This window comes from Rattus norvegicus, chromosome 9 (genome assembly GCF_021556685.1).
Source record: "Rattus norvegicus strain SHRSP/BbbUtx chromosome 9, alternate assembly SHRSP_T2T, whole genome shotgun sequence".
Classification (NCBI taxonomy): Eukaryota; Metazoa; Chordata; class Mammalia; order Rodentia; family Muridae; genus Rattus; species Rattus norvegicus.
Genome location: NC_141542.1, coordinates 75398070 through 75415158, shown reverse-complemented (window position 1 = coordinate 75415158; position 17089 = coordinate 75398070). Strand labels below are relative to the sequence as shown.

The 17089-nt window shown below is 43.5% G+C and overlaps 1 protein-coding gene across 47 annotated transcripts in view; it reads right to left on the bottom strand.

The window, feature by feature from the left end:
• The window catches only part of Cflar (CASP8 and FADD-like apoptosis regulator), a 70818-nt gene that overhangs the window by 2713 nt on the left and 51016 nt on the right, over positions 1-17089 (bottom strand). For 12 of the 47 annotated variants that reach the window (XR_015628414.1, XR_015628415.1, XR_015628421.1 and 9 more), the window contains 4 exons: positions 4153-4264; positions 3289-3424; positions 566-871; positions 64-118 (listed from right to left, as the gene is read on the bottom strand). The gene's annotated coding sequence lies outside the window, so the exon portion shown is untranslated. Of the gene's footprint in view, positions 1-63; positions 119-532; positions 881-2779; positions 2955-3288; positions 4265-16565; positions 16990-17089 lie in introns of those variants that run through there. The other 35 variants (XR_015628420.1, XR_015628422.1, XR_015628384.1 and 32 more) reach the window with 14 other exon arrangements.

The following is a 17089-nucleotide window of genomic DNA, read 5'->3' as shown; positions in this document are numbered from 1 at the left end:
CCCTTTCTGTCACTTTTTCAATCTTATGCTGCTACGGTACGAGTATTAATGAACTCTACCCACCTTGAACATCTGGATGTCAGCTACTGGTCTTACGTTGTACTGCATACCTGCATACCTGGGGAGCACATTCATCTTGTTAAGTGGAAACTTGATGGCCATAAATTAGCTTCCCAGCTCCTGATAACTGTCATTCCACTCTTGAGGTCTATAAATTTGAGGCTGGAGTGTGTCTCAGTAGTTGAGTGCTTGCCCAGCCTCTACTAGGCCATAGCTTTGAGGCCCCACATTGAATTTGATGGATTTTCAGAAACATTTAGATCATGAAAGACTCTGACTTAAGGAAGAGATTAACACATTGATAGACTCACAATATCATGGCATTATTGGGAACAGCAGAAAGTAGGAGGTGGGCCTAGTTGAAAGAAGTGAGTTACTAGGGCACTTTCTTGCTCTGGTGTTATCTAACGAAACTTCCTCACACATCTACTCTCTCAGAGAAATCAAAGTTCAGAGATCACCAAAGCTCAACTTGAGGAATCAATGAGTTTTATTGGTTACTTACAGGAATATGGGTGGGGCACTCTGTGCAAGAGCACAAATGACTTGATTGCAGTGCATTATCAAGTTCCACTCCAGCATGGGTGACAGCGCACAACACTGGGGACCTGGAGCTCCTGCACAGCCTCAGGCAGCTCAGCTGGTTTCTGCTTCTTCCAGGCAGCTACTCTGCCCTCAGTCTGCTCTGCCCTCAGTCTGCTCCGCAGCTTGACTTGAGAATGTCTTCTTCCACCATGTAGAGTGCCTTTGGGGTCCTTTTGAGCTTTTTTCCCCCATTGCACTTGGTTGTCTCTCCAATGGCTTTCCAAATCTGCAAACACTCAGAGGTCAACAGTATGTCTACTTACCAAAACCTTTCATGAGGAAGGAATGGACAAGACAAAATCCCAAACCATTATCCCACACGAATAGTGAAGTTACAAAGATGACCTTGGTGAAGCACTATCAAAGCCCTTTCCCCTATGCTGTGCAAGTGTCAGGTGACCCCAGAAGCTCACAACTAAGGAGATACTAAAGCAGAACACAAGCGATGTCTACTGCAGCTCGGAAAGGTTCCATCCATTTCTATCAACTGCTTCCTCCACAGATCAAATTGGGTAAAAAACACAGATGGAACATGGTTATTTAATTAGCTCTCTGTGGTCCTCAGCCTTTCTCCCTGAGCCATTACATCTATGTATGCTGGAGCTCTTCCACAGAGCCTCCCTACATTTCTCCACACCCGATAAACTCAGTGGACCATCTTAATCTGCTCATATCTACCACCCAAAGCCAATGGGGAATACAGTTCTGCTCTCCTCTGCAGAACCTGCTAGTACCCTGAGTCAGACAAGCTCTGGGGTGGTACTGTAGCAGTTACTTACCCATTGACAACACCCAGCTCCTACATGCTACATACAAACTTCAGTGTATAAAAGTCTACTACATGCTCTACTGTATGAAATTCAGTATGACAAGAGTTGCAGTGTCAGGTGGGCTCAGGAATCTCTGTGAACTACGTTAAGATCACTTATTTGGCCAGGAATGGGTGGTAGGTTGATCTCTGTGAGTTTGATGCCAACCTGATCTGCATAACAAGTTCAAAGCCAGCCAGGGCTATGTAGCCAGCCCTATCTACAAATGAGCAGGCAGAACCCACAAAAAAGGCCACTCTTCCCCCTTCAGAAAGAAAGGAGGTCACATGAACAGGGATCCCAGGGCCCTCCAGGGTGCTCTGTGAATAGAGGCTCACTGATGTGAGAAGGACAAGGGAGAACCAGGTTTTGTGAATTCTCTGTTTATCTACAGACAAACACTGAGTCAGAAGGCACCAAAGGAGACCAAGTCACCAGAGGTGTCACAGGCTAAAGGAGGAGCTTTGTAATGGAGTGACACCAGAGGCTAGGCGTCGGGACTACCTATGACAGAGGTGCCTCAATGGAGAAGGTGTCCTGGCTCGAAAGGGATGAAAACTGAGAAGACAAGGGAGGAAAACTGGAAGGTGTGGCCACAAGGAAAAGCAAATAACCTTATGTACAAGATGCTCAGGGAGCACGGAGAAGACACGGGAAAGGGAAAGAAACCTTTCTTGCTTGTGTGTGTGTGTGTGTGTGTGTGTGTGTGTGTGTGTGTGTGTGTGTGTTAGGACCTGCTATTGTTACTGAACTTGGGGGTCACATCCTGTGCCCCAAGCCATGTTTAGTCAACTGTTATCAATAAGCCAACTGAAAAAGACAAATTAAATAGTGGAAAACAGAACAACATGGCCACCAACTGGAAACCACATTTCTAATATAAGAGTCTACGGGGACATTCTCATTAAAACCACTACAGTGTCTCTCGTTCAAGTCTTTGTTTAAATTTTGTTTGCGTCTTCAGTCAGAAACCTACAGCTTCTCCCCAGTGTTTCCAAAGTTTCTACTAAGGTTGTTTTGATGAGATTCCAAACTACCTCTTCCCCCTGGATCTCCTTCTAACAGTGTCACCTCTGATAGCCCAGGCTATGCGGTATCATTGCACAGAGCAGTGCACATAAGCAACAATAGCTGGAATGAAGTCCCTCCTTTACTGTGTGTCCTTTCAGCCAGAATAAAGCCAGAAGATGCAGAACCACCCACTGATGTGTGCGGCAACCCTTTCCAGCATGTGGCGCTTGCACTGAGAGAAGCATGCATGTAGGAAAGGAAACGAAACCATTGATTTAGAGAAGATGCAAAGGAAGTAGAAGGATATGGCTTGCCTGTCTCTGAGGCTGAGGACTATTTGCTGAAGGCCTGTTGCTCTCTGACTCAAAACAGAAAGTCAGCTCACTGAGCTGTCTGTTTATGATGAATAGATGTGCAGTGTTTTCAAAGAAATTTTCCATTTGAAAATCAATGTCTTCAGATTTTTCTTTTTCTTAGTCCAAGACGTCTCTGAAGGTTAGAAAGATAAAGGCTACACTGGGAAAGCGAAACTGAGACACACAGAAAGGACACTCGTGTGGTTTAGAGTGCAATGAAGGAACTGAAGGGCTACGGGTGTGGGAGCAGGAAGTAGCTGGCCCTTATTTGCCGCTGAACTCATTCCTCACTTGAAAAGTGATGTCACATCAACCTTCGTGTGTGCCAACATTTTGCATTGTTTTTAGATTTAATTCGGAGGGGAAAATGTGCCCCGAGAAACTCCAGACTTCTTTTCCTTTTTTAGGGATTAGAGATTGTGGTGGTTTAGCCGCCCCCCCCCCCCCCCCCCCCCCCGTAGACTCACCTGTTTGAATGTTTGGCCCACAGGAAGTGGCACTATTAGGAGATTGTTGGAGGAAGTGCGTCACTGGGGCGGTGGCCTTTGAGGTCCTTATGCCTAAGCTCCGCCCAGTGTGGAATCAGAGCCTCCTCCTGGCTGCCTGTGGATCAAGATATAGAACTCTCAGGTCCTCTACAGCACCATGTCTGCCTGTGTGCTGCTGTGATGATAATGGACTAAACCTCTGAAACTTCAAGCCAGTCCCCATTAAATGTTTTCTTTTGTAAGACTTGCCCTTGGCATGGTGTCTTTTCCCAGCAGTAAAGCACTATGACAGGGATTGAACCCAGGGCCTCATACAAGTGAGGCGGACATTCTGACAATACACTATACCCCACTCCTATTTATCTTCTTTGTTGTCTCACCTCTGCTCCGACATTTTGCTTATGAACGTGAATCTGGATAGAAAGACAGGGAAAATTATAGAGACTGGGAACAAAAAGGAACCCCTCACTGAGAACTCTGGTTAAAAAAAAAAACTCTTCCTCCAGCTGAGAAGCAAAAATTCCAGCAGACTAACATTTGCTTAGCGCCTTCTTCATTCCCAGCTGCAAAGCAGGAATCACAGAGCCTTGAACACACACACACACACACACACACACACACACACACAGACACACACAGACACACTCACACACACTCACACACACACTCACACACATACTCACACACACACTCACACACACACACACACACACCCTTTACAAAAACCAAGCCAAAGCATACCAACAACCAAATGAAACAACACAAAACAGCCCTGTACAACCCAAGTGGGTCCTGATTTTACTTTATAAAGTTGTGATCCCAGCCAGTCATGGTGCTACATACCTTTCTTTAATCCCAGTACCCAGGAGACAGAAAGAAGATTTTGTGAGTTTGAGGCGACCTTGGTCCGCACAGTGAGTTCCAGGCCGTCCAGGGCTTCAGAAAGAGACCCAGTCTGGAAAACAAACAAAGGAACAACTATAATCCCATCCATCGGGCACGTTGGACTCTTTCCCGGGGTGGCTGTCTCTTAACTCACATCATTAAAAGGACTTTTGTGCTGGGCAGATGGCTCAGTAGGTAAAGTTCCTGCTTCTCAAGTGTGCAGACTTGAGTACAGATCCCCAGCACCTTCCAAAGCCTGGTGTGGTTGTCTACACCTGAAACCTTAGTGCTGGAAGAGGGCAGAAAAAACTGGATCCCCAGAGCTCACACTGAACTCCAGTCTACTCTAGGCTCAGTAAGAGACCTCTCAGAGAGTAAATGGAGTGCTATAGAGAAAGACACCCAACATTGCCTCTGGAATTCACACACACACACACACACACACACACACACACACACACACACACACACACACAGAGACAGACAGACAGACAGACAGACAGAGACAGAGAGAGGAAGGGAGAGACAGGCACATTCACACATACGCATGCATACACAGACACTTCACACACATGCTCATATTCAGACACATTCACACACTCTTTCTCACACACACACACTCATACACACAGAGATACAGACACATTCATAAACACTCATACACAAACACATTCACACTCACAAACACATACTCATACACACAGTTACAGACACATTCACACACACACTCATACACAGACACATTCACACTCACAAACACATACACACACAGTTACAGACACATTCACACACACTCATACACAGACACATTCAGACACACATTCACACACATACACACACATACACATATACACAGAGACATATTTACACACACACTCACACACATTTGGAGAAGACCTGAACAGTAGACTATGTAGACTTTCTAGAGGTGGCCCCTCCAAGAGGACATGGCACACCGCCTCATGCATCCCAACCTTCTCTTCCCTTCTAACATCCTTTATAATAAACAAATATTTTTCTGAAAATAAATGAATTTTTCTGATTATTATCCAAACGCATATTCACCAGAAGTCATCTTTAAATGCCAAAACCCAGACCAGGGAGGAGGCTTACACCCATCTGCTGGCACACAACCTTCCATATCTTCAGTTCCAAGGGACCCAGTACCTTCTGCTGACCTCTTTCTGGACTCAGGCATGCATGGGGTGAACCAAGATATGTGCAAACAAAACACTTATGTATGTAAAAATAAAATTACCAAAAATTGGTTTAAAGGCCCCCAATAAGACTACATAATTCAACAGCTGTCACTTTACACGTGCATAGATATTGCTTGTGTGTTTGTGTAAAATCCAGTAGATTAAAGAGTATAAAATAGGAGAGTGGTGACGCTGTGCACCTTTAACCCCAGCACTCAGGAAGTAGAGGCATTCAAACCTCAAGCTCATCCTGGGTCAAACTATCCTGGTCATAGAGCAAGTTCCAGGATAGCCAGGAGCATACAGAGAAACCCAGTCTTAAAAACAAAGCAAAACAAAAAGTATAAAATATACTGTATGATAAAAACTGTAGGGGGTTGGGGATTTAGCTCAGTGGTAGAGCACTTGCCTAGGAAGCCTCAGTCCCCAGCTCCGGAAAAAGAAAAAAAAAAAAAAAGAACCAAAAAAAAAAAAAAAAAACCTGTAGAGTTTTGCATCAACTTCTTTGAATTTCAACCCAACAACCTTTCCAGTTTCCCTCTCCCCTCTTTTAGACTCGAACATCTTCTGTTCATGTTGCCTTGCCTCCCTCTTGTGGAATTATTAGGTATTTGTCACAAACGGCACAAAATTCACAAAAACCACTGGTGTCAAATACCCCCGATTCTGCCAAAGACGTGATCCAGGTGTAAGTAGCCAGGAATTTGCTACAACAGGTAAATGTAAAGAAAAACCTTCCAACTATTTGCAAACTAAGTAGCACACTTGTAAATAATTCATAGGCTAAAACAAGAAATCAAGAAACAAAGTAGCAATGTGTAGGTGTTCACACAGAGGAAGAAGTGAGATGGGGTCCCTCACTGACATGGTGCCCACCTTTTGGCCAGGCTGGCTTGCCATAAAGCTCTAGCGAGCCAACCGTCTCTTCCGTCAATCCCTGGGGTTACAGGCACGCATGGCCACACCCTGCTCTTACGTGGGTGCTAAGGAATTTGAATTTAAGTTCTCTTGCCCTCACAGCAAGTCCTCTTAGCCATGAAGCCTTTTCCTCAACCTTGTCTTTTCTTTCTGTTTCAATTAGTGATATTTTAGGATGTCTCCAGAAGTGCCTTGTGTAGAAGTAAAGTCTGAAAGGGCTAAGCCAGGAACTATAAGAGTCGTACACATGTCTTTTTCTGTAACTGGTTTCTACTGAGAGGCCCAGAAAATTATAGGCTCACAGATGGGATGGGAGAGGGGCCTGAAGTAGTTACTAACTGTCCTGGTATTCTTGCTTCTTTGCTGGCATTTAACTTTAACCAGATGCCAAGGTAAGGGGCTCCCCTCCCTTCTCATGTCCCCAAAGATTCTCCCTGCCTTTCTATCCTGGGACGAGCTCGGTCTTTCATCTCAGAGGGATCTTCCTCTCACTGAGAACTCAGGCATCTTCCTTTGCTTCTTAGAGACTCAGTCTTTGAATGTGAAGTAAGCCACAGGAAGTAAGCCAGTGAACATGATGTTTGCTTATAACATTTTTTTCTTTTTTTCTTTTTTCTTTTCTTTTCTTTCTTTTTTTTTTTTTTTTTTTTTTCGGAGCTGGGGACCGAACCCAGGGCCTTGCGCTTGCTAGGCAAGTGCTCTACCACTGAGCTAAATCCCCAACCCCCTGCTCATAACATTTTACACAAAGCATGTTCTGTAGACATTAATTCCTTCCCTTCCGGCAACTAGGAGGCAGCCTTTTCCTGCTGCCACCAGAACAAGGAAGGGAGGCAGGAAGCTTGGTTTTTAGCCAAGCTTCTGGCCAATCCAGACACAATGTGGACTGGAAGTCAACTGCTCAAGGCACGTGATTCACCCTCCTCCAAACCTTTGTGGAAGTCACCAACACTCCAATGGAGAATGCCTTCCTCTACCCCAGCTTCCTAAGGAGCTCAGTCTCCAGGTCTGAGTCACACTGGCTCAATCACACTGAGTTAGGCAATTGTTTCTTAGTGCCCGACTTGCGGTGTCTTGTCATTTATTATTTTATTGTTTGAAAAATGTCATTTGTGTTGATATTTCTGCACGTGAGGCTTATGAAAATCAACTGGTCGACATAAGAGAAATTCCTAAACAGCTGCTAGTGCTCAGAGTAACACACGTATAGACAAATCTGTACGTGTAGGGGGGCGAGGGGGGAGTTGAAACTTTCATCTATAAAATAAAGGTCAGATCTGGGCATTGGCAGTGAAAGAACCAGAGTTGGGGTCAATCTAGGGCCAGTGGGAAAATTCACACCACAAACCTCTGAGCACAAGGACCCCTCCCGTCCAGGAAGAAAAAAAAAAGCTGGTTTAGTTTCTGGAACAGCTAGCTGCAAGCCACACTGTCACACATAGCTACCTGTGGCTTCCAACCGAACTCCACTTGGGAAAGTCTTGAACAGTACACTGAGTCCAATCTGAAAGAAAGTTGTTTCGCTCCACCAAATGTGCACAGTACCCTGCCTAGACACCATTGTGCAGATTCTGCCCCAATTGTTTGAATTCTGCCCCAATTGTTTGCAAGGTATATAATCCCCTGTTAAAATCTGCTCAGGGTTGTCTTGCCTAGACGTGAGATGACCCCAGCTAGTCGGATGATTAAACTACTCTTGCTACTGCATCAATCATTGTCTCCATGAGTCGAATTCAAGAGGTCCTGGTAGAGGTTCAATTCGGACTTCACAGTGGTCACACCTTTAATACCAGCACTTGAGAGGCAGGGGCAGCCTGGTCTACATAGTGAGTGCCAGGACAGCCTGAGGTACACAGGAGAAACCCTGTCTGGAAAACCAAACAAACAAACAAAAGAGACAAAAAATATACCCTCTAGTGTCAATATGCTGCTTCTCTGCTTCTAAGTCACTTTTCTTTGGCCTTGTTTTGTGACAGTGTAGCTAGCAGGTGTGCCTAAGCTTTTTACATTGTAACACAACATTATATCCTACAAAGTTCATGCTTTAAAATCACACAATCAAGTTACAAAAAAGAAAGTATCACAATGTTTTTGGTAAGTTTACGATGGGGGGCTGGGGGCTGTGGGGAGGCACATTCTTGACAGTCCTAGGGCCCAGGAAGCCTCCTGACATGCAGCTGTAGACGACCTTCCTTGAAGCCTGGCACAATTTTAAGCTTTGTCTGTAGAGGGCTCCCCCCCCCCCCCCCGTCTCTCTCTCTCTCTCTCTCTCTCTCTCTCTCTCTCTCTCTCTCTCTCTCTCCTCCCTCCCTTCCTCCTTCCCTCCCCCCTCCTCTCCTCTCCTCTGTCTCTCTGTCTCTCTCTGTGTCTCTCTCTGTCTCTCTCCCTCCCCCTCCCTCTCTCTCCCTTCCTTCCCCCCTCTCCTCTGTCTCTCTCTCCCTCCCTCCCCCCTCTCTCTCCCTCCCTTCCTCCCTCCCCCCCTCTCTCTCCCTCCCTCCTCCTCCCTCTCTCTTCACTTCCTGTTTGTCCAGGTCAGTGCCCAGCATTGGTGAGTTTGGCAAAAGTATTCCCATTCTTCCTTTCTTCCTTGAGTACCTTCCTCAGCCTACAGACCTAGCTGCTCACCACCCTGGCTTTCCCAGGGTTCTTCAGAGAGCTCTTGAGCCTCCACTTGTTGTCTTTGTTTCTAGTGCTGTAGTAAAAGACCATGACCAAAAGCAACTTGAGGAGGAAAGCGCTTATTTCCTCTTAACCACTCTCAAGTTATTCACCTTATCTTAGGGAAGTCAGGGTAGGAACTCAAAGGCAGGAACTTAGAGGCAAGAGCTGAAGCAGAGGCCGTGGAGTTTAAGATGACTCTTCGAGCCTCAGGCTTCTTCCCCTCACTGGCTTATTCTAGAGATAGGAGCTGTGGTTGGGATAAACGTCTATGGGTGGATACCTACCTCAGTGACGTTAAGTTCAAACCAGAAGATGCTTCTGGTGGAGAACATCTTGCTCTAAGTTTAAATTCCCTCAGAACTGGCAGATTGTTTCCTGGCTTTTACAGCTGGGGCTTGCTAGTTTATGTCAACTTGAGACAAGCTATAGTCATGTGAGAGGAGGGACTTCAGCTGAGAAATCAACCCTGTAAGATGGGGCTGTAGACGTGGTGGTGAAGGACAAAACCAATTCTATCTTGGGTTCAGGCTCCATTTTTAAAAATTTGCCCTGAGGTTGAACTTGAGTTAACTGTCAGGCCTGCACCTAGCGCTGGTCTCCAGGTCATTCCCTAACAACCACCAATCAGGAGGAAAGCAGAGTTACAGTTGCACCTAAAGATATCTACTTATGAAAGTTCATGGTTTGGCTCCCAGCACCAGCCAATCATTTTAAAGGGGAACAAATTCCATAACAGCCCCCCAATCAGATGTGTGCCAGGCTGAATACCCCCTTGCCAGTTTGCTTGCCTCTACTAATGCTTGCTTGAAACTGGGCCGGGAGTCTTGCCCTCCCATTCTGCTGCGTCATGATGCCGGGTGGCTCAAGGTCAAGCTTAAATAAAGAACCTTACGCACACTGCATTGCAGTTGACTCTTGTTGGTCTATGGATGCTCGAGAAACGAACACAACAGTGGCTTATGTCTTTAATCATAGTGGAGAGAGGTAAATGGATCTCTGAGTTCGAAGTCAGCCTGGTCTACAAGACTGAGTTACAGGATGGCCAGGGCTACACAGAGAAACCCTGACTTGGAGACTCAATCAATCAATCAATCAAACAAACAAACAAACAAAGGATTGGGCTGTAGGCAGGCGTGTAAGGCATGTAGGACATTTTCTTAATTAGTGATATAGGACGGTGGCCCACCCTATTGTAGGGCGGTGCCATAGGCTGGTGGTTCTGGGTGGTAAAAGAAAGCAGGTTGGGGCTGGAGAGATGGCTGGTGGTTAAGAGCACTGGTTGTTCTTCCAGAGGACCCTGGTTCAGTTCCCATGGCAGCTCACAACTGTCTGAAACTTCAGCTCCAGAAGATCTGGCACCCTCACATACATGCAGGCAGACGAAACATCAATGAACATAAAAACAAATAACTCTTTAGAAACAGAAGAAAGTAAAGAAAGCAGGCTGAGCAAGCCATGAGACCACACTGGTAAACAGCACCCCTCATGGCCTCTGCTTCAGCTCCTGCCTCCAGCTTCTCACCCAGTTTGACTTGTGGCTCAGGATTTGTAAGTCAAACAAACCCTTTCACCCCCAAGCTGCTTCTGATCATGGTGTTTCGCCATTAATAGCCCTAACTAAGACACAGCACCAGCGTCTGTTTCCTGGACACCGTGGAGCTTCCAATAAGCATTCATAGTCAGTTTTTGGCAGCATCGGAATCACTGAAAGCATTTTTGGCTGTTATGGAATAAACAGATGAGACCTGGGTATTCAAAGTGCAATTTAAAGCACAGTCGTGAGACAATTACATTAGGAGATGAGGTCTCTATGGAAACAGAGGCCGACCCAGGCATGCTCCTGAACTTACCGAACGCTGCCTTTCTGGAGCTGACTGACCACATGGAAAAGGCCCTCGGAATAAAGATAATGCACGTTTGTGGGATGCAGAGAAAAGTTGGCTACACAAGTTTAAAGATATTTTAGGAACTGAGGAAAGACAAGGGAGGTAATGATATAATAATATTTTAATTAAAATATATAAAGCTGAAAGCTCACTTCTACAAATGGGAATACTTTCCTCCATCTTTCCTTAAAAAAATGCATTTCATTTCTTTCCCGTGTCTTGTTGCTCTAGTTGAGATTGGAAGTAACCTATGGGATATTAATAAGGATGGAGAGAGGGCAACACCCTTACCTCACTCTTAGAGGACATGCACTCACTTCCCCCGCTCAGGATGATGTCAGCTATCAGTTTGTGGCACATAGCTTTCATGTTGAGGTATAATCTTTCTGTTCCTAAATTTCATCAGCTCTTCTACCAAGAAGAAATGACTTTTTTAAAATGCCTTTTCTGCATCTTTCAAGTTGATTGTATGATTTTTGTCCTTGAGTCTAGCTATGTACTATATTAGACCGAGTGGTCTACATGTGTTGAACCATCTTGCCATTTCTGGAAGGAGACTTGATCATAGCATGTGATCTTATTAATGTGTTGTTGAATTTTCAAATAATTTTATTGAGTATTTTTTCTGAAGCAAGATCACATTTTGTAGTCCAGGCTGGTGCTGGACTCATAATCTTCCTGACTCTGCTTCTCCCAGAGCTGGGATTACAGGCATGTAATCTCATGTTTGAGGCGGGTTTTGTGCAGCTCAGGTTGGTCTGGAATTTGCTCTGTAACTGAGGATAACCTTGAACTCCCACTCCTGTTGCTTTCACTTCCAAGAGCTAGGATTACAGACAGGAGCCACCACACCTGGCATCTTTCCTAGGTTTAGTTTTACATCCCTAGACTGATCAATTCCCTCTTCAGTATTTTTTCTTTGGGAATAATTATATAGACAAAACCACATTATTTCTTATACAACACATGGTAGCCAAAAATTGGAAACAATGTACAATCATTAGAATAGGAGAACGAGATCCTTCCAGTCTCCATCTGCACCCAGAGCTAAGGCTGTCCCACAGCCCTCCAGACCCAAATCCTGCCTGCAGAGAACTGGTCTCCCAGGAGCACTCTCACTCCTAAGCCCACAGGTAAGATCCCACTTTTGCTCCACTAACTATCCAAAGAGGGACCCGCCAGGAGCACACAGGACACAGGAACCATGGAGCAGCCTAGGACAGGATCCTTCCTGTCTCCATCTGCACCCAGAGCGAAGGCTGTTCACAGCCCTCTGGACCCAAAACCTGCCCAGAGAGAGCTGATCTCCCAGGAGAATTCTCATTCCTAAGATCACAGGCTCACAGACACACTGGAGGGACAGGCTCCAGTCAAAGACAGCAAAACCAACTAACATCAGAGATAACCAGATGAAAAGAGGCAAGCACAGGAACCTAAACAACAGAAAACAAGACTACTTGGCATCGCCAGAACCCAGTTCTCCCACCACAGCAAGTCCTGGATACACCAACACACCTGAAAAAGCAAGATTTGGATTCAAAATCACATCTCATGATGATGATAGAGGACTTTAAGAAGGACATAAATAACTCCCTTAAAGGAATACAGGAGAACACGGTAAACAAGTAGAAGTCCTTAAAGAGGAAACACAAAAATCCCTTAAAGAGTTACAGGAAAACGCAACCAAAGAGGTGAAGGAATTGAACAAAGCAATCCAGGATGTAAAAATGGAAATAGAAATGATAAAGAAATCACAAAGAGAGACAACCCTGGAGATAGAAAACCTAGGAAAGATATCAGGAGTCATAGATGCAAGCATCACAAATAGAATACAAAAGACTGAGGGATTGGTGATTTAGCTCAGTGGTAGAGCGCTTGTCTAGCAAGCGCAAGGCCCTGGGTTCAGTCCTCAGCTCTGGGGGAAAAAAAAGATTGAAGAGAGAATCTCAGGAGAAGAAGATACCATAGAAAACATTGACACAGCCATCAAAGAAAACGCAAAAAGCAAAAAGTTCTTAACCCAAAATATCCAGGAAATCCAGGACACAATGAGAAGTCCAAACCTAAGGATAATAGGTATAGAAGAAAGTGAAGATTCCCAAATTACAGGGCCAGTAAATACCTTCAACAATATTGTAGAAGAAAACTTCCCTGACCTAAAGAAAGAGATGCCCATGAACATACAAGAAGCCTACAGAACTCCAAATAGATTGGATCAGAAAAGAAATTCCTCCCATCACATAATAGTCAAAACATCAAATGCACAAAACAAAGAAAGAAAGGGGAAAAGGTCAAGTAACATATGAAGGCAAACCTATCAGAATCACACCAGACTTCTCACCAGAGACTATGAAAGCCAGAAGATCCTGGGCAGATGTCACACAGACACTAAGAGGACACAAATGCCAGCCCAGGCTACGATATCCAGCAAAACTCTCAATTACCATAGATGCAGAAACCAAAATATTCCATGACAAAACCAAATCTACCCAATATATTTACATAAATCTAGCCCTACAAAGGATGGAAAACTCCAATACAAGGAGGAAAACTACACTCTAGAAAAAGCAAGAAAGTAATCTTCTTGCAACAAACCCAAAAGAAGAGAGCCACACAAATATAAATCCAACTCTAACAACAAAAGTAACGGGAAATGCAATCACTATTCTTTAATGGCTCTTAACATCAATGGAATCAATTCCCCAATAAAAAGACATAGACTAACAGACTGCATACACAAACAGGACCCAGCATTTTGCTGAATACAGGAAATGCACCTCAGTGACAAAGACAGACACTATCTCAGAGTAAAAGGCTGGAAAAAAATTTTCCAAGCAAATGGTCCCAAGAAACAATTTGGTGTAGCCATTCTAATATCAAATAAAATCAATTTTCAACCAAAAGCTATAAAAAAAAGATAAGGAAGGACACTTCATACTCATCAAAGGAAAAATCTACCAGGATGAATTCTCAATTCTGAATATCTATGCTCCAAATTCAAGGGCGCCTACATTCATAAAAGAAACTTTACTAAAGCTCAAAGTATACATTGTACCATACACGATAATAGTGGAAGACTTCAACACCTCGCTCTCATCAATTGACAGATCATGGAAACAGAAACTAAACAGAAACACTAACAGAAGTTATGAACCAAATGCATTTCACAGATGTCTACAGAACATTTCATCCAAAACAAAAGAATATACATTTTTCTCAGCACCTCATGGTACCTTCTCCAAAATTGATCATATAATTGGTCACAAAACAGGCCCCAACAGATACAAGAAGATTGAAATAATTCCGTACATCCTATCAGATCACCATGGACTAAGGCTGGTCTTCAATAGCAACAACAACAGATAGTCCACATATACATGAAAGCTGAACAACACTCTACTCAATGACAACTTGGTCAAGGAAGAAATAAAGAAAAAAATTAAACACTTTTTAGAATTTAATGAAAATGAAGGCATAACATATCCAAATTTATGGGACACGATGAAAGCAGTGCTAAGAGGAAAACTCACAGCTCTGAGTGCTTCCAAAAAGAAACTAGAGAGACCATACAGCTTGACAGCACACCTGAAAGCTCTAGAAGAAAAAAAGAAGCAAATACACCCAAGAGGAGTAAAGGGCAGGAAATAATCAAATTCAGAGCTGAAATCAACCAAGTAGAAACAAAAAGAACTATACAAAGAATCAAGAAAACCAGGAGCTGGTTCTTTGAGAAAATCAACAAGATAGACCCTTAGCCAGACTAACCAGAGGACACAGAGACAGTATCCAAATTAACAAAATCAGAAATGAAAAGGGAGACATAACAACAGAAATTGAGAAAATTAAAAAAAAATTATCAGACCTTACCACAAAAGCCTATATTCAACAAAACTGGAAAATCTGGAGGAAATGGATAATTTTCTATACAGATATTAGATACCAAGGTTAAATTAAGATCATATAAACCATCTAAATAATCCCATAACTCCTAAAGAAATAGAAGTAGTCATTAAAAGTCTCCCAACCAAAAAAAGCCCAGAACCAGATGGGTTTAATGCAGAATTCTATCAGACCTTCAAAGAAGACTTAATACCAATACTCTTCAAACTATTCTACAAAATAAAAAACAAAAGGAAAATTACCCCATTCCTTCTTTGAACTACAATTATGCTTATACATAAACCACACAAAGACCCTACAAAGAAAGAGAACTTCCGACCAATTTCTCTCATGAATATCAATGCAAAAATACTCAATAAAATTATTGAAAACTGAATCCAAGAACACATCAAAATGATCATCCATCATATTCAAGTAGGCTTCATCCCAGGGATGCAGGGATTGTTCAGTAAATGGAAATCCATCAATGTAATCCACTATATAAACAAACTCGAACTAAAAAACGCATGATCATCTCATTAAATGCTGAGAAAGCGTTTGACAAAATTCAATACCACTTCATGATAAAAGTCCTGGAAAGAATAGGAATTCAAGGCCCATACCTAAACATAGTAAAAGCCATATACAGCAAACCAGTAGCCAACATCAAGCTAAATGGAAAGAAACGTGAAGCAATCCCACTAAAATCAGGGACTAGACAAGGCTGTCCACTCTCTTCCTACTTATTCAATATAGTTCTTGAAGTCCTAGCCAGAGCAATTAGACAACAAAAAAAGATCAAAGGGATACAAATTGGAAAGGAAAAAGTCAAAATATCACTATTTGCAGATGATAAAATAGTATACTTAAGTGACTCCAAAAATTCCACCAGAGAACTACTAAACCCAATAAACAACTTCAGCAAAGTGGCTGGATAAAAACTTAACTCAAACAAATCAGTAGCCTTCCTCTACTCACAGAATAAACAGGCTAAGAAAGAAATTAGGAAAATGACACCCTTCACAATAGTCAGAGATAATATAAAACACCTTGGTATGACTCTAACAAAGCAAGTGAAAGATTTGTATGACAAGAACTTCAAGGCTCTGAAGAAATAAATTGAGGAAGATGGAAATCTCAGAAGATGCAAAGATCTCCCATGCTCATGGATTGGCAGGATTAATAGTAAAAATGGCCATTTTGCCAAAAGCAATCTACAGATTCAATGCAATCGCCATCAAAATTCCAACTCAATTCTTCATAGAATTTAGAAAGAGCAATTTTCAAATTCATTTGGAATGGGGTTGGGGGTTTAGCTCAGTGGTAGAGCGCTTGCCTAGCAAGCGCAAGGCCCTGGGTTCGGTCCTCAGCTCCGAAAAAAAAAAAAAAAAAGAAAAAAGAAAAAAAAAAAAAACAACAACAACAATATTCATTTGGAATAACAAAAAAAAAAGCAGGATAGAAAAAAAACTATTCTCAACAACAAAAGAACTTCTGGGGGAATCACCACCCCTGACCTCAAGCAGTATAACAGAGCAATAGATTAAAAAACAAAACTGCATGGTATTGGTACAGAGACAGGCAGGTAGATCAATGGAATAGAACTGAAGACCCAGAAATGAACCCACACACCAATGGTCACTTGATCTTTGACAAAGGAGCTAAAAACATCCAATGGAAAAAGAGCATTTTCCAACATATGGTGCTGGTTCAACTGGAGGTCAGCATGTAGAAGAAGGCAAATTGACCCATTCCTTTTTTTTTTTTTAACATATACATTTTTTCCTTTTTATTAGATATTTTTTATTTACATTTTAAATGTTATTCCTTTTCCCAGTTTCCCAGACGTAAGCCCCCTCCCCTCCTTCTATAAGGGTGTTCACCTCCCCATCCACTCCCTTCCTGCCTCCCCCCAACGCTGGGGATCCAGCCTTGGCAGGACCAAGGGCTTCTCCTCCCATCGGTGCCCAACAAGACCATCCTCTGCTACACATGCAGCTGGAGCCCTGGTCAGCCCATGTGTAGTCAGTGGGCTTGGCTTGGCTCAGCAAGCCAGTGCAGCATCTCAGAGCAGCAGCAGCAGCAACACCAGAGGAACTTCCCTCTCCCTGCTCCTGCCCTCTCCCCTACGCTTGAACCCTCCCACTGGGCCAGCCGGAGATCTCTGGTACACAGTTCAACAGTTGGGAGTCGGAGAGGGTGTCTCATAGCCAGTTCCTCCTCAGGGGAGCACTGAAGACAGGGTCCCTGCCCTAGAGGAGAAGGAGAGCCTGGGTTTTAGTACAGGAGGCAACATCCTCAAATGTCTGGACAGGTACTGATAAAAACTTAGGAAACAGAAAAGAGAGGCAC